Below are 24,770 nucleotides of genomic sequence, written 5' to 3'. Positions count from 1 at the left end.
CACCTATCTGTTGCTGTGCTGATGGTAGCACCCATTGTTCTGTGTTATAGGCACTTCAGATCTTTCCCAACTTGGCTCCCATGTAAGAGATATTCTCATACGGATTAGAAGTAGTTAGTCTTTTTGTAGCCGGAGCATATTGGGGGGGACCCATCATGGAATCTTCTGGAGGGTTATATGCCGATGATGCTGTAGAAGCCAAGACCCTCTGAATTTGGGTCTCAATCTGGACTGGGTAGTCCATTGGAAGATCTAGCTCAAGGTGAGCTAGTTGAATTTCCTCATCAAATTCCTGTTGAAAATTAGTGTCAACCGAGAAATAAGAATCTGATCCAGACTCATACCCACCACCTTCCATGCAGAATGGGTTGGTCCATTCTTCTTCATCAGTATCATAAATCGGGTCGCTGTCGTTCAGAAAAGACAAAGCCACCGTTCCTTCTTCTTCATCACTTTCACTGATTCAGCCATAGCAAGGTTGCCTTTAAAATGTGTAATCATTTCTAGGTTAGCTTGAGGGTTACAGGCTTCGTAATTGGATTCATTACCCCAGCATGGCTTTGTTGCTGGGACATAATCAATATATTTTGGAGGATTATATTTAACCATATAATCGTATTTACCACTTGGAAGTCTCAGAGTGTCCAGACGTCTTGGTCTTGAGTATCCTGGAGTGGCTCAGAGTGGCCTTCTGGTTGATGTGAGAGGGTCAGAAGATGCTCCTTGCTGATCCACTTAAGCAATAGCTGATTATACTGATCTGGTTCAGGGGAAGTTATTGTTTCTACAAGTTGTTCAGGTGGGCATAAAGTATGCACCACTGTAGTCCATTCTGGTGAATTAATTGGCGTTTGACTTGTTGAGGGTTGATCTACTACTGTTGTAGATCCAAACCCGCCAAGTCCTCTTTTCGTGTCTGATAGCTCAGGAACCTACATTAGTGGTGGTGTGGCAATCTTTGTAAAGATAAATTGAGCGATTGCTTCGCCCCTTTTAAAATAAACTTGTTCAAATGTCAGATTAAAGAGTAAAATCTTAATTTCACCCCAATAATCACTGTCTATCACCCCTGCTCCAATAGGGATGCCCCTTTTCCAAGCAACTCCTAACCTTGGAGCGATTCTACCATAGTAGCCTTCAGGAATGGCCACAGCCAATCCTGTACCAAGCAAGTCCCTATCACCTGCACCAATTTTAGCATTAGCAGTAATATGAAGGTCATACCCTGCAGCTCCCCTAGTAGCTCTTGTTGGTATGATTGAACTTGGGCTTAATCGCTTGAATTCTATATAGGTAGGACCTCTTCAATCATAAGGACAGTCAGTATTTCTTGCTCCGGAGAGCATATTTCTTCATCATTAGTGTTTACTTGGAACGGCTGCTGCTCAGGGACTACTATATATCCCTCAAATTGCAGGGATACACTCCCATCCAAAGTGCTTGGGACTGAACTCTTGTGGGGGCCACTAGATATCTTCTTAGTGTTGGCCTTAAAATCCACCTTTGATTTTCCAATTCTTCGGTGGTAAAACGATTTCCAGGTAGAGCAATAACTCCTCTACTTGCCAGGTAATCTGCAATATGTTGAACATTATATGAAAAATTTGTGAAACTAGTATTAGTCAATCTCCCTAGCATCATGCGAGTAATTAGCAGGTTACTAGTGCTTCCCTATCAGTCATTATACCCGTGGGTCCGTATAGACAATTCAAGATGATTAGAGAAATCATCAACATTAATCATAAGATCAGGTATGACATATATCATCTGGGTTCCTCGAGAAAGATCTATCTCCGTTGTTGCTATAATGGCACGATCTCCTCGCCAACGAGTATTTCGCAGGACAACCAGTGCCATAGTTCCGACATCTCGCCCGTGATGAGTATAAACTCTTACCATTAAGAGGCCCACATGGATGTGGTGAAAACCAGCCTCTCTGAGAGCTCTGTGGCTCTGAGCAGTAACAAGTGGAAGGTCCACTTGTCCATCCTCCACACATAGGACATCTTCTTCCCAATAATGTTGATATACTCGGTGCTGAGTCGGTCTATACCTCACAGAATAAAGAATTTCTGCTAGTACCATTGTTGCCCTTCTAGATCTGGATATTTCCAATTGTGCTTCCATATCTAGTTGACTCTCAATTGTTCTTCTGAAGCGCCTTTGACTTGGGATTATTCTTCTTTGAATATTTCCACGCTCACCGCACCAGAGTCTTGAATTTCTTATTCAAATCCCGAAGAGTCGATCCAATTTTGGTATCAGAGCTTGGATTAAGTTCTAAGCTCCATGGCGGGCTAAACCCTTTTATTAAAGGTTGAGGTAAGGGTAATTCATACCATAATTCTTATAAGCTCAAGATTTATGAATAAGTATTTTCTCGAAAGACTAAAATTATTTTTGAGGAAAGAATCACAAGATTGGAAGGTGGAGACCCGATAAGCATCCTTGATCCGCAAGGCTAGTAAGTGCGTAAGGCGGTAAGCCCTAAGATCTTACTTGAAGATATTCCTCAATATTGTCTCAGTCTTCATTTGAAAACCTTAAAAGAGGATTTTTACTAAAAAAAAATTTTATTTGATAAAGCGACCGAATGAGTTAACTGATCGCAAAAGGCCGCAGAGCAACGTAAGTCCTCAGGAAGAGGTCGTTAGCCAGTCGGATGAGTGTGAAAGTTTTACAAGTCCCTAAGCCGTAAGAATAAAGTTTGATAGTAAATGATTCCTCTATGTCAGAAAGAGTTGAGCAGACTATAAGAGAATGGTATAAAAAATTCCGAACCCAAAACCTTGAATATATAGACCTAGCAGATACCTTGAAACCTAAGCCAGCAGACTTAGCCAATAACCTTGGTGTAATCCATAACAAAGTGTGTCTTCTTTCAAAAGTATCTCTTAAGCACTTTTATCTGCTCGAAGAAGAGAATAGAAATCTTCATAAGGAAGTAGCTCAGCTACGAAATTCTGTAAGAAATCTTGAGAAGATTTTGTGTCAAACAAACCCTTCACTAAGACTGAAGTCAGAAACCTTGTCACAGAAATTTCTAAGACAGCCAAATTTAGTAGAGGAGGAGGCAGTAAAATTGATTGAAGAACTTAGACATAGTGTCAAAAAAGTGGAAAGTATCTTGCAAGAAGTTAAGAGTTTAATTGGTGGATGACTGAATTCTCTAAACAGTCGGAAAATAGCAATTACATTAAAGCTTTAAAAACAACATATAATATTGAAGCTCCTGCGAAAGGTTTCGCTAAACCAGGCGATTATTCAACAACTTTTGACTTATTAAAAGCAGTGATTAAGCAGAATAATACTTTAATTTCATTGCTTATATCACAAGGAGAACTGATACAGGATTTGCAGAATCAAGTCAGCTAACTGAAGAGGCAACAACAGCAGCCTCCAGAAACTCCTTCTAAGGAACTTGAAGGGTCAATAGAAGAGTTAACTAAAAGGCTTTCTGGATTAAACTTGGGAAGTGAACCAATTATTCCCAAGAAAAGAGGTTCAATTTTAATATATAAAAATCCTTCTGATATTCTTGAAGCAGAGAAACAAAAGCTGAAATGACTTCAAGACCACCAGCAGTTGCTACTACAACAGTCCAAGTACCTTCGGCGGAATATCAGATCTGGGATTATCGCCAGAACCAACGGCGATTATATAACCTACAAAGAAGAATAATCCCAAGTCAACGGCGCTTCAGAAGAACAATTGAGAGCCAATTAGATCCGAAAGCACAACTGGAAATATCTAGATCTAGAAGGGCAACAATGGTACCAACAGAAATTCTTTATTCTGCGGGGTATAGACCGACTCAGCACCGAGTATATCAACATTACTCGGAAGAAGATGTCCTATGTGTGGAGGATGGACAAGTGGACCTTCCATTTGTTACTGCTCAGAGCCACAGAGCTCTCAGATAAGCTGGTTTTCACCACATCCATGTGGGCCTCTTAATGGTAAGAGTTTATACTCTTCATAGGCGAGATGCCAGAACTATGGCGCTGGTTGTCCTGCGAGATACTCGTTGGCGAGGAGATCATGCCATTATAGCAACAACGGAGATGGATCTTTCTCAAGGAATTCAGATGACATATGTCATACCTGATCTTATGATTAATGTTGAGGATTTCTCTAATCATCTTGAATTGTCTATACAGATCCACGGGTATAATGACTGGCAGGGAGGCACTAGTAACCTGCTAATTACTCGCATGATGCTAGGGAGATTGACTAATACTAGTTTCACAAATTTTTCATATAATGTTCAATATGTTGCAGATTACTTGGCAAGTAGAGGAGTTATTGCTCTACCTGGAAATCATTTTACCACCGAAGAATTGCAAAATCAAAGGTGGATTTTAAGGCCAACACTAAGAAGAAATCCAGTGGCTCCCACAAGAGTTCAGTCCCGAGCACTCTTGGATGGGAGTGTATCCCTGCAATTTGAGGGATATACAACAGTCCCTGAGCAGCAGCCGTTCCAAGTAAACACTAATGATGAAGAAATATGCTCTCCGGAGCAGGAAATACTGGCTGTCCTTACAATTGAAGAGGTCCTACCTATAGTAGAATTCAAGCAATTAAGCCCAAGCTCAATTATATCAACAAGAGCTACTATGGGAGCTGCAGGGTATGACCTTCATATTACTTCATAATGCTGAAATTGGTGCAGGTGACAGGGATTTGCTTGGTACTAGGATTGGCCATGGCCATTCCTGAAGGCTACTATGGCAGAATCGCTCCAAGATCAGGAGTTGCTTGGAAAAGGAGCATCCATATTGGGAACAGAGGTGATAGACAGTAATTATCGGGGTGAAATTAAGATTTTAATCTTCAATCTGACATTTGAACCTGTTTATTTTAAAAGGAGTGAAGCAATCGCTCAAATTATCTTTACAAAGATTGTCACACCACCACTAATGCAGGTTCCTGAGCTATCAGACATGAAAAGAGGACTTGGCGGGTTTGGATCTACAACCGTAGCAGATCAACCCTCAACAAGTCAGATGCCAATTAATTCACCAGAATGGACTACAATGGTGCATACTTTATGCCCACCAGAACAACTTGCAGAAACAATAACTTCCCCTGAACCAGATGAATATGATCAGCTATTGCTTAAGTGGATCGGCAAGGAGCATATTCTGACCCTCTCACATCAACCAGAAGGCCATTCTTAGCCACTCTAGGATACTCAAGACCAAGACGTCTGGGACACTCTGGAACTTCCAAGTGGTAAATACGATTATATGGTTAAATATAATCCTCCAAAATATATTGATTATGTCCCAGCAACAAAGCCATGTGGGGTAATGAATCTGATGATGAAGCCTGTAGCCCTCAAGTTAACACAGAAATGATTACACATCAAAGGCAACCTTGCTATGGCTGGATCAGTGAAAGTGATGAAGAAGAAGGAACAGTGGCTTTGGCTTTTCTGAACGACAACGACCCGATTTATGATACTGATGAAGAAGAATGGACCAACCCATTCTCCACGGAAGGTGGTGGGTATGAATCTGAGTCAGAATCTTATTTTTCTGTTGACACTAATTTTCAACAGGAGTTTGATGAAGAAATTCAACTAGCTCACCTTGAGCTAGATCTTCCAATGGACTACCCAGTCCAGATTGAGACCCAAGTTCAGAGGGTCTTGGCTTCTACAGCATCATCGGCATATAACCCTCCAGAAGGATTCCATGATGGGTCCCCCTCAATATGCTCCGGCTACTGAAAGACCAACTACTTCCAATCCGTATGGAAATATGTCTTACATGGGAGCCAAGTTGGGAAAGATCCGAGGTGCCTATAATACAGAACAATGGACGCTACCATCAGCACAGCAACAGACAGGTGCGATGTTAGTATTACCTACAAATATAGGCCTTTATAATGATGTAATCTCCAGATGGGAATCAATAACTACAAATGTGGTGGATTCAAAATTTTGGACTGACAAGCGAACAAAAGTCTAGTACATAGAAAATCTTCTTGGAGAAACAGAGAAGAAATACTTCATTCAGTGGAGAATGATGTTTCCTGACCAATATGACAAATTGGTCAATGCTGCGGATGAAACACAAAATGTTCTATCCCAGATAAGAAGAATATTTACTCTTGAAGATCCCGCCTCTAGATCAACGGCAGAACAAAATCAAGCTTATCTTGACCTGGAAAGGTTAGTTTGTCACAACACTAAAGATTTGAATTCTTACATGAATATGTATAAGGAGCTTGCAGCAAAGACAGGAAGAGCATTCATGAATGAGGAGCTATCAAGCAAGTTCTATAAGAAAATGCCACCTTTAATTGGGGAATACTTAGAAAAGAAATTTCAGGAGAAGCACAGGGGTAATACGATTGGTATATTACCCAGAATATATCATGCCAATCAAGAAATGATGGAGATGTGCAAGCAAGCTGCCTTGCACAGGAGCGCAAAGGATTTCCAATTTTGCTCTCAGATGCCACTAACTAGTATGATGCATAACCCAGAAAGAAGGAGATTTGGGCTCAGAAAGGCCCAAACGTATAAGGGGAAACCACATAAAACCCATGTCAGAGTCATCAAGAAGAAATATCAGAACGACCGAACACGAGTAAGAAAATGTAAGTGTTTTATATGTGGTGAAGAAGGGCATTTTGCCCGAGAATGCAGGAACAAAATCGGAAACAAGGAGCGCATAGCCATGCTTGAAGAACTCGAGCTTCCTGAAGAGTTCGATGTTGTTTCCATTGATCCTGAAGAAAGTGACTCAGATGCTATTTGCAGCGTTTCAGAAGGAGAAACAGCAACTGAACAGCACTGCAACTCTGCTACCAGTATTATACCAGAGACATTGTTTGTACTGTTGGGAAAAGAAACAGGATGGCAAGTTCAAGTTGAAATTCCAGATGAACAATATCGATGTCCACATGTCTGGGAATTTAATACTGAAGTCAGTATCCAGTACATCAGATGTAGATTCTGTGGAAGCAATACTAGCCAGAGGGCTAGGGGACATTGCCAGGTATGTCTACTACAGTTTGTACACCTTGTGCAGACTATTACCTGGAACTGAAAATTAAAGTGGAAGCTCCACCACCAGTAAGATTTGATAGTAAATCCTTAGTTCCAGAATTGCTCAATTATATTTCTTATTTGCAATATGAAATTCAAAGGCTTCAAATTGAGTTAGAAACACTCAGGAAAAGTCAGGAAGGAGATCTGGTAAAAGAACTGGAAGAAGATCTGACTCAACTTACACTTCATGACCAGTCAAAAGAAAAGGGCAAAGAGCAACTAGTGTACCTGGAAGAAATAATGGTCTCAAAAATTTGTGAAGGGACAATACCATCAAAAACGAGTGACCAATAGACTTTACAACATGAAGGTAACTTTTGAGATTCCCGAAGTTGTTCCATTTTCAGTTAATGCTATACTTGATACAGGAGCATCAACCTGCTGCATAGACAGAAAGTCAATACCAGAAAAATCACTGGAAAGAAGTGCCAACACAGTGATGATTAGCGGAGTTAACTCAAAGCAATCAGCCAACTTAAAACTGAAGGGAGGGTATATGAGAATTGGAGAAAGTAAGTTCAGAATACCCTTTACTTATTCATTTGACATGACTTTAGGTGAAGGAATACAGATGGTATTGGGGTGTAACTTTATTAGAAGTGTTAAAGGAGGAGTCCGCATTGAGGGAAATAATGTTACATTTTATAATAACATTACCTCAATAGTGACTAACCAAACTGCAGCTTTTGCCATAGAAGAACTCTCAGATGGATGAATACGAATACATGGAAATACAGGAGCAAATATGCTTTGTTTCTAATCCATATAATTCAAAAGTACTGCAGAGGCATGGTAATCTGATTGAAAGACTTAAAAGGCAGGGGTTCATCGGAGAAGATCCACTATTGCATTGGGCTAAGAACAAGGTCGTGTGCAAGCTGGACCTAATCAACCCAGATATTATCATACAAGATAAGCCCCTCTCACACATTACTCCTGCATTAAAGTCTATTTTTGAAAAGCATGTGAATCAGCTGCTAAAGTTAAAAGTGATCAGACCTAGTAAGAGTAGGCACCGGACGATGGCTATGATTGTACAATCCGGAACATCAGTGGATCCAGAAACTGGTAAAGAAATTAAGGGCAAAGAAAGAATGGTGTTCAATTATCGGACCCTTAATGACAATACTTTCAAAGACCAGTACAGCTTACCTGGGATCAACACAATCATTAAGAAGGTTAGCAATTCAAAGATTTATTCCAAGTTTGATTTGAAATCAGGTTTTCATCAGATTGCAATGGACCCGGATTCTGTGGAGTGGACAACATTTATCTGTCCGCAAGGACTTTTTGAATGGTTGGTTATGCCGTTCGGATTAAAGAATGCACCAGCCGTATTTCAAAGGAAGATGGACCATGTATTCAAAGGTACTGATGATTTTATTGCAGTATATATTGATGATGTGTTAGTCTTTTCTCAATCTGAATCAGAACATATTAAACATTTAGAGATTATGCTTAACCTGTGTCAAGAACATGGACTAGTATTATCTCCCACCAAGTGTAAGTTAGCAGTACCACGTATTGAATTTTTAGGAGCTGAAATTGGGGAAGGAAAACTTAGACTCCAACCTCATATAATTAAGAAGATTACTGAAGTAAAAGATGACCAGCTCAAAGAAAAGAAAGGACTTAGGTCATGGTTAGGAATATTAAATTATGCCCGAACATACATACCAAACCTAAGTTCCAAATTAGGCCCCCTTTATGAGAAAACTTCAGTACATGGGGATAAAAGAATGAAGGCATCTGACTGGGAGTTAGTAAGGCAGATAAAGGAGCAAGTTAAAAGTTTGCCTGATCTTGATATACCACCAGAAGGGGCATATATTATACTTGAGACAGATGACTCAATGACTAGTTGGGGAGGAGTTTGTAAATGGAAAAAGAATAAATATGACCCCAGAAATACTGAGAAAATATGTGCATACGCACATGGAAAATTTTCAGTGGTTAAATCAGTAATAGATGCTGAAATATTTGCAGCCATGGAAACCATGACAGCCCTGAAAATACATTTCTTAGATAAGGAAGAAATTACACTCAGAACGGACTGTCAGGCGATAATTTCCTTCCACAATAAGACTGCAAGAAACAAACTCTCAAAGGGTTAGATGGCTGGCTTTCACAGATTTCATTACTGGAACGGGGATAAAGGTAAATTTTGAACACATAGATGGGAAATTAAATTTATTTGCTGACACTTTATCCAGGCTAATTACGGAGCCAGAGATGGTAGCAGTCCTCACTGAGGAGGAATCTACAATAATTGATCAGCAAGAGGAAGCCTCGGCCTCCACTAAGTATCCCTTACTGACGCAATATGAAGATTTGATCTGTGAGACTTCAAGAAGAATCTTGTACAAGGAGGAACACGACAAGAGAAATGAGATGGCTAGCATTGAAGAGCAGGCCCTACATAATGTTCTTTCCAGCATGCATGAGCTGGAAATGATTCTCCAGATGAAGGAAGTGGACTTTGGACACAGGGCAAATGCAGAAGGAGGAAGGACGGGACCTATTCCCTCAAAGTGCTCAAAGGACCCAAGATAGTGATCAGAATTACTGGAAAAAGCATTTGCCAGCAATAAAGCAGAATCGGCGTGATCTATGGAACGTCGTTGAGCGAATGAAAAGAGTGGGCTCGGAGATAAAGATAATCCACCCGTATAGCATGGTGAGCCCAGAAAAGAAAGTATATGAATTATTGTAGCTTTAATAAAAGTAGGTGTAGAGGATTGAGCCCCGGGGAGCCGTCCTTTGCGAATATTATGAGTTGTAAAGTAAGGAGTGTGATTTGTAATTGTCTTGTATGGCAGACAATGGGTGATGAGATGAAGGACGATGGGGCCCATAAGTGCACCCGCTTCATCCTTATCACAACCATCTCTAGTCTATATAAGACATAGAGTGTAATCAGTTTAGACACACTATTCCAAGTGAGTAAGTTTGTGAGTCTGAGATTGTGAGTAGTTTCCGCTGTAAATCTCTTTGGAAGGAATAAAATTCTAAGCAGAGTCTTGAATTTCTTATTCAAATCCCAAAGAGTCGATCCAATTTTGGTATTAGAGAAAGACTAAAATTATTTTTGAGGAAAGAATCACAAGATTGGAAGGTGCAGACCCGATAAGCATCCTTGATCCAGAAGGCTAGTAAGTGCGAAAGGCGGTAAGCCCTAAGATCTTACTTGAAGATATTCCTCAATATAGTCTCAGTCTTCATTTGAAAACTTTAAAAGAAAATTTTTACTAAAATGAAATTTTATTTGATAAAGTGACCGAATGAGTTAACTGATAGCAAAAGGCCGCAGAGCAACGTAAGTCCTCAGAAAGAGGTCGTTAGCCAGTCGTATGAGCGTGAAAGTTTTACAAGTCCCTATAAGTCGTAAGAATAAAGTTTGATAGTAAATGATTCCTCTATGTCAGAAAGAGTTGAGCAGACTATCCGGACGATGGCTATGATTGTACAATCCGGAACATCAGTGGATCCAGAAACTGGTAAAGAAATTAAGGGCAAAGAAAGAATGGTGTTTAATTATCGGACCCGTAACGACAATACTTTCAAAGACCAGTACAGTCTACCTGGGATCAACACAATCATTAAGAAGGTTAGCAATTCAAAGATTTATTCTTTCTTTATTGTCTTAGTTGATATACCATATCTTCTATCATGATTCATGCCATCTGTTGATACCTACTATCTGTTGATTATTGATTACGTCTCTTGTACTTATTCAGTCTAGATATTACATTCCTGATATTCCTGCTGTTTTACCTTTGCATGCACTTTTTTCTTATACCCACTGAGTATGCTTGATACTCACTAGCCAGACCCTGGGGTTGCTTTATTTTCTCCCCAGGAAGCATATAGGTTTACTTGGAGCTTGGAGATTGGCCGGTTGTTTCCATCTTACATCAGAAGATTTAGTATGTTTTGGTTTATTCGCTTTAAGTCGTAGTTCGATCATGATGTTAAGAGGTTTGGTCATATTCCATATGGTTGTATATAGATTTTCATACACTAGTAGTTATTCATTTTATTTGGATTTACGATGTTCCCGTTACGTGGATTTTCGTTTACTTGGTTATCATGCATGTGATAGTAGTTGTGTGGCTGTGTAAGCCTTATATTTCATCGGTTGTGTGTTGTGGTGTATCATCGGACGTGTAGTCCATATTATAGCCATGTTGGCCTTATTATACACATGTATTCATGGAAAATTATCATGGTTCCAAGGGAGATGCTGTCGAAATTTTCGGACGGCCTCTCGGGTCGTGACATCTCAACTCTAACAATTAGGTTTTTAATCATCTAAATAACTCATCATTAGAGATGTATTTATATATTTCTAACGGGTTTGATTCGCTAATCAAAAATTCACATCCATTAATTCAAAGTTCAAATCGTTAGCCTTAAGTTTAGTTCACAACCAAATTAGGTTGGTTCAAAACTAAATCACCTTTAATTAAAACTAAACAAATTTGTTTTATAATTAAATCAAAGAGGGTCCACTTTATCTTCAAAAGATAGTCATCAACGTTTCTATTCTGATAAAATATCTTCTATATTTGCCATTCGTCTGGTTCAACCAGACTCAATCTCTCTCGATCTGAGAATATAATTCGTTTTATGTCTCTTGAAGAAACTCGTAGTGCGTGTGATAAGTTCCCGGTTTATGTTAGCTATCCACAATTAATCATTAATTATAGATCGATCATCAATGACACTTAGTAGTAGATTATGACCCCTAATTAATTGAAAAATCACAGTTGATTTCAGAATCACTTCTGAACCCTTCAACAGCTATGGTTGTTTGTATGCCTATTCCTTTCACGCATCATATCCACTCAGTTCATGAAATGATCTATGTGTTAATCCCTATTAGACTGATTACGTCACACCTAGCCCAAGTTGTAGTTCCTTATCCTGTAGATTCATGTTACTCAAAATATCTATCCAAGAGGACCATCTTCTTGATGTATTTCTGTTTTGGCTAAAGATTTACGAGTAACAACCCTAACAAGTGGCCATAGAGTATATGTCTTCTAATACAAGAAGGCGTGAATCCTTTGTTGGTTACTCAATCACCTTCGGGCACTTTGATTTATACCAAATTATCTCAGGTTTACACTTTCATAGAGACGCTTGCTTAAGACGTCAAAATATAAATCTCCATAACGAAAATTACTTGAATACCTTATGTCGAAGGAAATTTGCAGTTGAGTTGCAATGAGATTTTTATAGACATGTATAGAATCACATGAAGTCTTATGACAGATTACTTTTGATAAACTAGTTATTCTTAACTAACATCCATATGTTAATTCTCTACATCCCAATGTTTCTAGCCAATTAAGATCGGTTGCTTGGTAAAATCAAGGAGTCTAACATATGCTAGTCTCACAGAATCGATGATGTCCAGTCTCATCAATTCATCAACTAGGAAATATTTCAATACGTAAATAATTATACATGTAGAGATACTCACTAATTGTGATTCAATTACAATTTCTCTCGTGTTATACATTGTATTGTAGATTTCAGTAATTGAGTTTAAGATCAAATTAAATATATAAAAAATGTATACTCAAATAGTAATTTTATTTATCTAAGAAATAGTATATTATTTAAGACGATTGTCTTAGTACACCTCTCAAATTTAACAAACTACTCAAAGGGAAACCAGCCAGACCTTTTGGGCGGCAACACACAACTAAGAGGAACAAAAATAAACACCTTTTTTTTGTTCTGTTAAAAGTATCTTAATTAAAAAGTTATCAAAAAGAATACATGTAATAGGCTTACATAACCAGCATAACTCTAATAACATAAGAGGAAAAAGACATGTCTACCCCTACTTCTCACAACACTCCACCTCAAGTTGAACATATATATCAAACATGTTCAACTTGTTAAGTATAGAATTAAACATAGCTTGGGGTATAGCATTCGTAAATATATCAGCAAGTTGGCCCTCAGATTTGACATAAGGTAAACATAGCTCTCCAGAATCAAGTCTCTCCCGAATAAAGTGGCGATCAATCTCAATGTGTTTAATCCGATCATGTTGTACTGGATTATTTGCAATATTGATTGCAGCCTTGTTGTCATAATATAGCTTGAGAGGTAATTCTGCTTTTAATCCCATGTCTTTCAACAAAAAATACAACCACAACATTTCTGCAAGACCATGTGCCATGGCTCGATATTCTGCTTCAGCACTTGACCGTGCACAAATATTTTGTTTCTTCTCCAAGTTACTAGGTTTCCTCCCAAAAAAGTGCAATAGCCAGAAATGGACCTTCTATCATCTCGAGAACCAGTCCAATCTGCATCAGAATAACATTCCACTTTCAGATTCCCACCTCCTTTGAACAGTAAGCCTTTTCTGGGACATGACTTTAAGTACCTTAAAATTCTATCAACCGTCTTCATATGGACAATTTTAGGAGCATGCATGTACTGGCTCACTACACTAACAGCATAGGTGATGTAAGGTCTAGTCATAGACAAATATAGTAATTTTCTGATCAACCTTTGATACATTCCCTTTTCCAGACTTGTAAGATCTTTCCCATTAGAACTAGTAAAATCATGATTCATTTCTATAGGAGTAAATGCTAGTCGACAACCCAACTTCCCTGTCTCCTTAAGTAAATCAAACACATACTTTCTCTAACACATATAAATTCCTTCTTGAGACTGAGCAACTTCAATTCCACGCTCAAACTTCAATACCAAGGAAGTACTTCAATAGTCCAAGATCTTTAATTTCAAATTCTGATGTTAACTTGGACTTGAGAGCTTGGATTTTAGCTTCATCATCACCTGTAACTATCATGCCATCAACATAAACCAAGAGAATGGTAATTCTGTCCTCTTTCTTTTTTATAAAAAGTGTATGATCAACATTTCCTTGTTTAAAGCCAAACAATATCATGGCTTTGCAAAATTTATCAAACCATACTCTGGGAGATTGTTTAAACTCATACAAAGTTTTTCTTAGTTTGCAAATTTTTTCTTTTGTTTCGATTCCAGGAGGTAACATGTAGACTTCTTCATGAAGATCATCATTCAAAAAAGCATTTTTAACATCTAGCTGAAATAGAAGTCAATTATATTGAGCAGCAAGAGAAATAATTACTCTGACCGAATTTAATTTTGCAATTGGAGCAAAAGTCTCCAAGTAATTCACCCCATATGTTTGAGTGAATCCCTTGGCAACAATTCTGACTTTATATCTGATCACTTCACCCTCTGAATTATACTTGATAGCATAGATCCATTTAGAACCAACCAAGTTCTTCCCCTTTGGAGGATCAACTAATTCCCGAGTATCATTCCTATTAAGAGCCACTATCTCTTCATTCATTGCTTCCATCCACCTAGCATCCTTTACAGCTTCATAATAAGAAGAAGGTATAGCATGGTTTGATAACTGTGAAACAAAGACATTATATAAAGAAGACAAACGAGAGTAAGAAATGTGATTGGAGATAAAATGTTGAGTACATGACCTAATTAATCCCTTCCTAACAGCAACAGGAAGGTTCAACTCATTCATATTTAATGACTGCTCCAAGGAATCTGGAGCCAAAGCATCTGATTCGGCTAGCCGGTCAGTAGTAGGTCCTTGCTTGTAAGGTCTCTTGTAAGTGATAATTTCCTGTGAAGACTGCGAGCACAATAATGTATTTTCCATGGCATCAAGTGAAATAGAAGATGGGACCACTTGAGGTACACAAGGAGACACAGAAGAGGTAGGAGATGGGACCACTTGAGGTACACAAGGAGATACAGAAGAGGTAACATTCTCTCCTTGAGGATGAGGCTGAAGAGAATAATAAGACTCGGACTCAAAAAAAGTAACATCCTTCAAGACATATCTTGTCCTAGTAATAGGGTCAAAGCACTAGTAGCCTTTCTGGCAAGTGGAATATCCTAGGAAAACTCCCCGTATAGAACGAGGATCAAGTTTAGAGGACTTGGGACCAAGAACATGAATAAAGCAGAGAGAGCCAAAAACTGGAGGTGTAAGGGAGAACAACGTGGTGCCAGGACGAAGAATAGTGAGAGGGCACCGATACCCGAGAGCTTTGGATGACAATCTATTGATGATATAGGTAGCGGCAAGGACAACATCAACCCAGAAATATTTGGGTAAGTGATGTTGAAATAATAGTGCATGAGTTGTTTCAAGGATATGACGATTCTTTCTTTCAGCCACTCCATTCTGTTGTGGTGTGTAGGGACAAGATGACTCATGAAGAATTCCTGAATCCTCAAGAAAAATATTTAGAGACTGAGCAAAGTACTTACGGGCATTATCAGAACGTAAAGTCTTTACTCTTGTAAGAATTTGAGTTTCTACCATTCGACAAAAAGTTTGAATGAGTCGAGGAACTTCTTCCCTGCTTTTCATCAAATAAAGTCATGTACAGTGGGTGTAATCATCAATAAAAGAGAGAAAGTATCGATAGTCATCCAAAGAAGTCACAGGAGAGGGCCCCCACACATCAGAATGAACAAGATCAAATGAAGAAGAACTTTTCTTTATGAACTCAAAAAATTGAGTTCTACAATGTTTGGATAACTGACAGACTTCACATGGAAGTGACTTAAAAGAAACTGAAGAGAAAATATTAGGAAATAAGACTTTCAAAGACCGAAAGGATAAGTGTCCCAATCGGGAATGTCATAAGAGGATTTCTTTATGTTTATTTTTCAAACACTGTGCTGTAGACTTCAGTGCCAATGTCGTTCCAAGCTGATAGTAATAAAGACCTCCTACTTCACGACCAGTCCCAATCGTTTGCTTGGTCTCGAGATCCTGGAAGACACAATGATCAGGAAAAAAAGTTACTGAGCAATGAAGTTGTTTTGTAATACTGCTAACAAAAAATAAATTAAGAGAAATAGAAGGGACATGAAGGGCAGAAGACAGGATAAAATAATCTGCCTATTGTATGGAACCTTTGCCAGCAATAGTGGCTTTGGTTCCATTTGCAATGGTCACTTTATCTTGCCCAGAGGCCAAAGAGTAGGAAATAAAGGAGTTAGCAACGTTTGTCATATGATCCGTAGCTCCTAAGTCAATGACTCAGGGCCTATAAGAGCTCGAACCAGCAACACTCAATCCCAAGCCACGGATACTTGTGTGCGCTTGAGATGGAGTGGTAGAGGCAGAAGATGAAGCCTGAAGCCGCGAGAAGGTGCTGAAGGTTGGCAATGTCAGTAGAGGACAACCCAACAGGAGAAGACATAAAGGAACCAGCAGTCTCTCCCTCCACTAATTTCTTGATAGCAACATTCCCATGACTAGGGGCCTTCTTGTCATCGTATTTGAATTTGTCAGGTTTCTTCTCTGGAAATTTCTTCCAACAAAAATCTGAATCATGATTAGTCCTCTTGCAGTGCCGACAAAATTTATCACCTTTTCCTCTAGTTCCTCCAGGCTTGAACCTATTTACAGAACTGACAAAAGCAGAAGTCTCCCTAATCGGAGTGCTGGTAGCAGAAATATCCTTTTGCTCATGGTCTTTTTCCTACCCTCCTCACTGAGAACCTTGTAGTAAACTTGTTCTAGAGAGGGAGTAGGATCAAGACTAAGCTTTTAAACTTTCAAACTTTGCATTAAGCCCATCTAGAAACTTAATAATTCTATCATTCTCCAGAAGCTTTAGATATCTCTGGTGGTCATCAATGGAAATCCAATCTTCCATCCTGTAATAGTCAAACTTATATTAGGGTTTTGGCTCTGATACCATGTTAAAAGTATCTTAATCAAAAAGTTATCAAAAAGAATATATGTACTAGGCTTATATAACCAGCATAACCCTAATAACATAAGAGGAAAAAGACATGTCTACCTCTACTTCTCACAACATGTTCCATGGAGAGATATTTATATACCTCTTCATTAAGGCTTGAGAGACAAGCTCAAGATCATATCATATATGTAGGCCCATCTAACCTACAAGAGGTGTGAACTGTTAGAATATTTTGGGATATTTCTATATAAAATTATAAATTTTTATATAGAATAGGTTTTCTAGAAAAGTTCTCTATATTGATGTATAAATAGGGCCTTACTCCTTGTAATAGAACAAGAAATCTATTGTATTATTTTACGTGTTATCAGAGCTAGAGCTAGAGGGTTTAAGTTTATCTGCCTAATCCTAATTCCTTCTCCTTCTCTTCTCTGTTCGTGCGTCTTGACCCACGATCCCGACTTTCGCTCGCTAACCAAGACGCAGCCCGGGCTCGACTTCGTCCTCAATCCTCAAACATGGAGCGCAAAGCTTTCCCCTGATCAATCGCGGAGTGCAGAGCGCAGCGCGCAAAGCGCAGCAGTCGCAGCCTTCGTTCCCTTTTGCGTCACCGCTCCGGACTCGCGACTCTTCCCAATTTGAAGGCATAGCAGTCGCGTCTCTTCTTAGGACCTGATCGAAGGTGATCTCCTAAAGCTCTGTTTCTGTTTGCGATCACCAACTCACCCGTGTTCGCCACCCTCCCCTTAGCGCGCGACGCGATTCATCTTCGGCGAGCATCGCCACTCTGTCCGTTGGAGAAGAGATTATCGTTGCCACCTCCTGTTGCAACCTTCTTTGACATTTTGGTGAATTTTTTAACCCTTTTGATCCTCTCTAAGGTTTCCGGGGTGATCTCCTTGGCGTTCGTGTTCGGCTCCATTCTCTTCTTGAGCAAATCGTTCCCCCTTTGCGTTAGCAGCCCCTTTCACCTTCTGCGTCGTTGTCATTGTTCCTCCTTCTTCGCGAGCAACAAGGAAGAAACCCTAGCACGCCCCCTCTGTTCGGAAGCTCTATGTTCAATGGATCGTTGCTATTTTTCTTCTCCCTCTTCAATAGATCAGAATCTCTCTGTTCGCGGAGAAAATCGATCTATTCTTCGTAAATTTGAAGAAGGGACCTCTTCAACAGATCTACTCCTGATGCCCGCCATTGCCGCCCATGTTTCCATCTCTGTCCGACCTCCACCTCTATTCCTGCCAAAGTCTTGATAGTGCCTCCTTCCAGTCATGTTGACTCATCAGCTTTGGCCTCTCGAAACAAAAACAAACCTCCAATTCGTAAAGGTGGCAAAGGACGCCCTTGGTATGATCATTGTCACCGACCAGGACACACGATTGATAAATGTTGGAGTCAACATGGTCGACCTCCCCGTACTACACAGATCGTCCAGAGTTCTGTTGCTCCTTTAGCTTCCACTTCATAGTTGCCATCATATCCGATCCCACCGCCTTCCTATGACGACTTTTTGACCACCAGAGATGCCTTTGCCCATCCAAAATATTGATCTTTTATAGTTTAATCATGTGCTTTTACTTATATGACTAAGGCGACAATGTTACTAGTTGATCGTCTCTTCAAGAGCGTTTATTGCTCATTTCGATATTGAATATGTTATTGGATATGCCTAATGCATAGATCCCATTGCATAACATTACAGTCCCATAAAGAACATCATTCAAAGTTATGTAACAGTTGTTATTAAAAGTTAGATGGAAATATTTTCTATTTAAATAAGAAATAGAAATAATATTCTTTATTAATGAAGGAACATAACTTTTGTGACTGAAATGCACTAGTAAATTTTAACAAATAAGTTCTTATGACTATGACCATAACTTTTGCTTTATTTGTAACTCGTAAATTTATTTCTTCCTTGACTAGTTGTCTACTATTCTTTAGCCCTTATATATCATTGCATATGTGTGAGGCCACTCAGTATCCAATATCCATGTATTAGAAGAAATAGTATGACAGTCAATAACAAAGATACCTTCTTGAGGTGGGGCATCGGATGCTCTCTTCTTTAAGGATTTAAGATAAATCTTATATTTTCTTCTCCAATGTCCCATCTTGCCACAATGATGGCAATGACCCTTTGGAGCATGTTTTCTTTTTTGGTCTTCTTCTTTTTCCCTTTGGCTTGAGTTTTTGACTTCCTCTTAAAACCTTTATTAGAAGAGTTAAATAACATTATAACTTTTGATTCTTTCTTAACAGATGACTTTACTATTTTAAGCATATTGATCAACTCAGGAATGGTAGATTTGAGATGATTCATCTAATAGTTCATCACAAACTGTGAATAACTCTTAGGCAAACTATGTAGAATTAAGTCGATACTTAATTTATGATTCATTACAAATCGAAGTGATTCCAACCACTAAATATAGTCATTCATTTTTAGTGCAAACTGCATCGTTGATGGATCCTCCTGCATCTTTGAGCGAAAGAGAAGTCTGTAAATCTCGAACTATTTGAATCTCGCTTACTTATCAAACAACTTACGAAGATGATAAACAATTGTATAAACATCCATATGCTCATGTTTCTTTTGTAGTTTAGGAGACATCGAAGCAAATATGATGTAGCCTACAAGCTCAGAATTGGCCAAATGCTTTTGATGGGTCAATGTTTGATCACCAGTAGCATCGTCAGCAAGACTTGTGAGAAGAGGCTCTTCAAGGACATGTAATCTTCTCAACCTTGAGAACAATTCTCAGGTTTCGAAGCCAATCCAAGAAGTTCGGCCCTATCAGCTTGTTTGTTTTCAAAATCGAGTGTAAATTCATAGAAGTCATGCTTATTCTAACAACCTGGAAATACAAAATTGAGCATATAAGAGAGATAAATCAAATATGACATGCTAACAATTCACATTCATAAAAGAATCTCACTTGCTTATTTAAATTCAAGAGCTCTTATTTTGAATTTGAAAAATAATAGGTTATCTCCAAGTGGATTGATGTCCACTATAGATAATAAGAATAACTTTGGAGAGGGTTCAAAAGTTATTTTTAATTCTAGTGGTAAGTATCAAATATATCAATTATATTATATATATATATATATATATTTTTGCTATCACTTTTTGCTATCAACTATTAATATTTGTATAATTCATCGGGTTGTTAACTTATTAATATATGTATATCATATGCATATCATCCAACTTCATCTTCTATCCACAATTAACCTTAGAGTGAGTTCAACAAATTAATGTTTTAAGTTAAAGCTAATCTATTAATCATGAGATCATATCTTAATAGTCTAAACACATTCAATGTCAAGTTACGCATGGAGAGAGTGCCCCAATCTAAACAAGAAATTAAATTCTAATTCTTACCATATTAATGGATGGCTTTAATATTTAAATAAGAAATTTATTTTTTAAGATCTCATCAATTCCATACAAGGTATAATCATTGCATAATTATCATGGTCAAAATATAGTATAAATATGACATAATTATCATGATATAAACATGACATGATTATTTTGATATAAATATAGTATAAAGATGACATAATTATCATATATTAACATAATTTCATTATTAAGAATCCAGTTTCTAAAAATAAAAAATCCTTAGATTAGGAAACAATTTGGAAAGATTTCAAAATTTAGAAGTTCCTAATTCAATTAGGAAACTACTTTAAAATTTGGAAATTCCCAATCGGATTAGGAAATAACTTTTTAAGAATTTTAAAATTTTTAAATAGGCTTAGGAAATTGTTGATGCAGTTTTGTCCTGATTGTTGTTTTGATGTTGACAACGATTTAAGTTCATATTCAGATTGATCGATGAAGTTAAGAGAATGAGCAGTCGGTTGTTTTGAGAGGGCTCGGTAGCTCGTTCTCCGGATTAGGTCAGAGAGGGCTCGGTAGCTCGTTCTCTGGACCGGATAGAGTCGGAGAGGGCTCGGTAGCTCGTTCTCCGGATTAGGTCAGAGAGGGCTCGGTAGCTCGTTCTCTGGACCGGATAGAGTCGGAGAGGGCTCGGTAGCTCGTTCTCCGGACTAGGTCAGAGAGGGCTCGGTAGCTCGTTCTCTGGACCGGATTCTCGGTAGCTCGTTCTCCCGGACTAGGTCAGAGAGGGCTCGGTAGCTCGTTCTCTGGACCGGATAGGTCGGAGAGGGCTCGGTAGCTCGTTCTCCGCACCGGACCATGGTCGGAGAAGGCATGGTAGCCTGTCTTCGGACCGGATCCTTATCAGAGGAGGCTTGGGAGCTTGTTCTCTGATTACGTGATCCAATGCGGTTGACATGGGTGAGACCCAAGTTAACCTGATCAAGTTTTGACTTAGGGCTTAAAGTCTAATTTGTTTTAATCGATCAGTGAATCGATTAATCAAGATTAGTTCGGTTGATCGATCAGATGATCGATTACAAACCTTCTGTGAAAGAAATGGATAGTTAATCGACTTGGCAGTCGATTACGGAACCTTCTGTGAGTTTTCGGAAATTCCACAGAATCAAAGTTAATCGATTGATTGATCGATTACAAGGTTTACTGAGAAATCGCATTTACGCGCGGTAATCGATCGGTTGATCGATTACCGTTCCTTAATCGATCACTCGATCGATTAAGAGCATGAGTAATCGATCAGTCGATCGATTACGTGCTTTAGTGAGAAACGGTTTACGATATTTAATCGATAGCTTGATCGATTACGCTTTATTCTGATCTCTGCTGTACTTACTCCCGATTTCTTTGCTTTTGCTTCGCTAATCCTCTGATGAAGGTTGCAGGTGAAGTTTGAATTCAAACAAAAGAGGGTCAAGGCTTGGCTTTCCACATGCTCAGTTTGTCGAGATGATTTTCAGGTAAACGGAGCTCTGAGCTGCAGGGATCGATCAGTGAGTGAGCTGAGACTGATCGTGGTGCAGTGGACTCAGAGTCCGTTGAAGCAAGCAGTTTAAAAGCAAGAGAGGAAGAAGAACAGGGGTTAACGCTGAGATCCAAAAACCCTAATTGTGTGCGCTCTCTCTAGCTCCCGTGCTCTTCGCTGAAGCTCTTTCTCAGGTGGTGCAAGGAGTGCGTCGCTCTCGGGAAGATTGAGTTTACTGTTTGATTGAGGCAGGCCTGTGCTGTAAGTCTATTTTGTGGTAGCCTCAATCCCAAGTTCCTTCTATAATCTCTGTAACTAACATTTCATCTTTGAGATTGTTGTGGAGAGGTCTCTCCACCGAGAAGGAGGAATTGCTTAGCCGGTTTTTGCCGGGGTTCGATCTACCGAAGATCAAGGGCTCGTCCACCTTACGGACACGCCGAGGAGTAGGGGCAAGTTATCCCCGAACCTCGTATATTCTCGTGTCTATCTTGTGTTTATTTTTCTCTTGTTTCCGCTGCATACTAACCGTTTGTAGGAGAAAAATCGTTCAAGTTGCGAAAAAGAGCTATTCACCCCCCCCCCCCCCTCTAGCCATCTCCAAGTTCCAACAAGTGGTATCAGAGCTTGGGCTCTTTGCAAGGATTCCAACCCTAAAGAGTTAAAGAGATGGCCATGAAGGAAGGATTCAGCACAAACCGACCACCCTTCTTCGACGGAGCTGATTTTCAGTATTGGAGAAGCCGAATGGAGTACTACCTCAAGACGGACATCACCATGTGGTTCTGCGGTCAAGGAAGGATTCACACCACCGAGGGATGAAGAAGGTAAGGAACTCGACTCATCAAGATGGTCCGCGGAGCAAACGCGCAAAGGACAAGCCGATGCCAAGGCGGTGGTGACTCTACAATGCGGCATCAACAAGGATCAACTCATCAAGGTTGGTCCGTTCACAAGCGCGAAGGACCTATGGAACAAGCTCATCGAGCTTCATGAAGGAACCCGAGACTCCCGGATCGCGAAGAGGGATCTATTCTTGAATCAACTCCAAAACCTCACAATGAAGGAGAATGAAACGGTAAGTGAACTCCATGGTCGCTTCAAGGAGATTCTCAATGGGTTGCACACCGTCGATGAGAGGGTAGAAAATCGTGATCTCGTAAGGTATGTCCTTAAATCATTTCCAAGGAATGCTTTGTGGTCATCCATGGTGGATGCCTACAAAGTATCCAAGGATCTTTCAATTGTTAAGCTAGATGAATTTTTTTGTGAAATGGAATTGCATGAACTTGCTAACAAGGGTCAAAAAGAGAAGGGTATAGCTCTTGTTGCAGGAGAAAAGAGCAAGGATGTGAAGAAGAAGAAAAAGGAGAAGAAGAAGGAGGTCTCTTCATCTTCCGAATCCGAAGATGAGAGCGATTCTTCATCGTCAAGTGAGATGGCAAACTTCGTGAGAAGGATGATGAGGAAGAGTCGACGATACAAGGGTAACAAGGGTAAAGGTAAAGCTAAAACTAATGATAATGATATTGATACATCTAATGTAACTTGCTATGAGTGTAAAAAGAAAGGACACTACCGGAGCGAGTGTCCCAAGCTCAAGAAGAAGGAGGAGAAAGCCAAGAAGAAGAAGGCATTGAAGGCAACGTGGGATGAAACTTCATCAAGCTCATCGGAAGAGGAGAAGGAGGAAAAGAGCACAAGGAACGTGGCTCTTATGGCGATAGAACAATCCGATTCCGAAAGCTTGGACGAATCAAGTTCAACCGCGGCTTCATCATCTTCGGATGATGAAGAGGTAACCTCTCCACAATTAGAAAAATGTTATAAGACTATTGCATGCCTTTCTACCATGCTTAAGAAATCTAAGGTTAAAGTAAAGAATTTAAAATTGGAAGTAGAACAATTGAAAACATCTAAGATTGATGAAATTGATGATTTTACATGTTGAATTACTTGAGGATGAGAACAAAGCACTAAAGAGTGAAGTTGAAAAGCTCAAGAGTCTTCTTGGGAAATTTTCAACTAGCTCTAAAACTTTGGACATGATCCTTAATGCCCAAAGAGCGGTCTACAACAAGGCCGGCATAGGATACCAACCTAAGGAATCAAGTTTTATTTCATTAATGTCTAGAACTAGCTACCCATCATCATCACATGTTTCTAGGGTTAATGGAACAAAGAAGGGTGTGACCAAGGCATGGGTGCCTAAGTCGTTTATTGTTGATGCATTGGGTCCCAAGATTTGGGTACCTAAATCATCCGTCTTTCGTGTTGTGTAGGCTATGGTTGAGGGGGAGCGTCTATCAACATGGTTTGTTGATAGTGGGTGCTCCAAACACATGACCGGGGACAATTTGCTATTCACAACCCTACAAAAGAAAAATAGAGGTAATGTTTCATTTGGTAACAATGGAAGTCTAAAGGTTATAGGTATAGGTGACATTCAAATATCCGAGTGTCTTAGGATTAAGAATGTCCTTCTAGTCAAGGGGATGACCTTTAATCTCCTAAGTGTCAGCCAATTGTGTGATGCGGGTTACACAATTGAGTTTCATCCAAGTCAGTGTCTAGTTAGACACAATGACACACTTGACACGGTACTAGTAGGCACAAGGGTAGATAACATTTATCAAGTATCATTTAAAAGTGCTACTAATGGTTCTGTTAAGTGTTTCATGTCACGTGAAGAAGAGTCACAACTTTGGCATAGGAGATTGGCCCACGTGAACATGAAGAATATTCAAAAATTGGCCACGAAGGGACTTGTACGAGATTTACCAAACATCAAATATGAAAAAGAAAAACTTTGTGATGCATGTCAAATGGGTAAGCAAACAAAAGCAATTCATAAAGGTAAAAGCGCTGTAAGTACCTCTACCCCACTTGATTTACTGCATATGGACTTATTTGATTGTAGTACCATAATTTCATTGAATGGAAGTAGGTATTGTTTTGTGATTGTTGATGATTATACTAGGTATACCTGGACATATTTTCTAAAACATAAGGATCAAACCCTAGACATTTTTATTTCTTTTTGTAGAAGAACTGAAAATGAAA

The 24,770-nt window shown here is 39.2% G+C and overlaps 3 pseudogenes; 1 reads left to right on the top strand and 2 right to left on the bottom strand.

The window, feature by feature from the left end:
* Window positions 1-635: 635 nt before the first annotated feature.
* On the bottom strand, window positions 636-1,899 carry LOC141816212 (uncharacterized; annotated as a pseudogene).
* Window positions 1,900-3,956: 2,057 nt separating this feature from the next.
* On the top strand, window positions 3,957-5,183 carry LOC141816211 (uncharacterized; annotated as a pseudogene).
* Window positions 5,184-16,173: 10,990 nt separating this feature from the next.
* On the bottom strand, window positions 16,174-22,916 carry LOC141816210 (uncharacterized; annotated as a pseudogene).
* Window positions 22,917-24,770: the final 1,854 nt, after the last annotated feature.

This window comes from Curcuma longa, unplaced genomic scaffold (assembly GCF_044706935.1).
Source record: "Curcuma longa cultivar G26 ecotype Majalengka, Jawa Barat unplaced genomic scaffold, ITB_CL_G26_1.1 contig_15108, whole genome shotgun sequence".
Classification (NCBI taxonomy): domain Eukaryota; kingdom Viridiplantae; phylum Streptophyta; class Magnoliopsida; order Zingiberales; family Zingiberaceae; genus Curcuma; species Curcuma longa.
The sequence above is the reverse complement of the archived record's forward strand: the minus strand, read 5'-3'. Positions and strand labels throughout refer to the sequence as shown.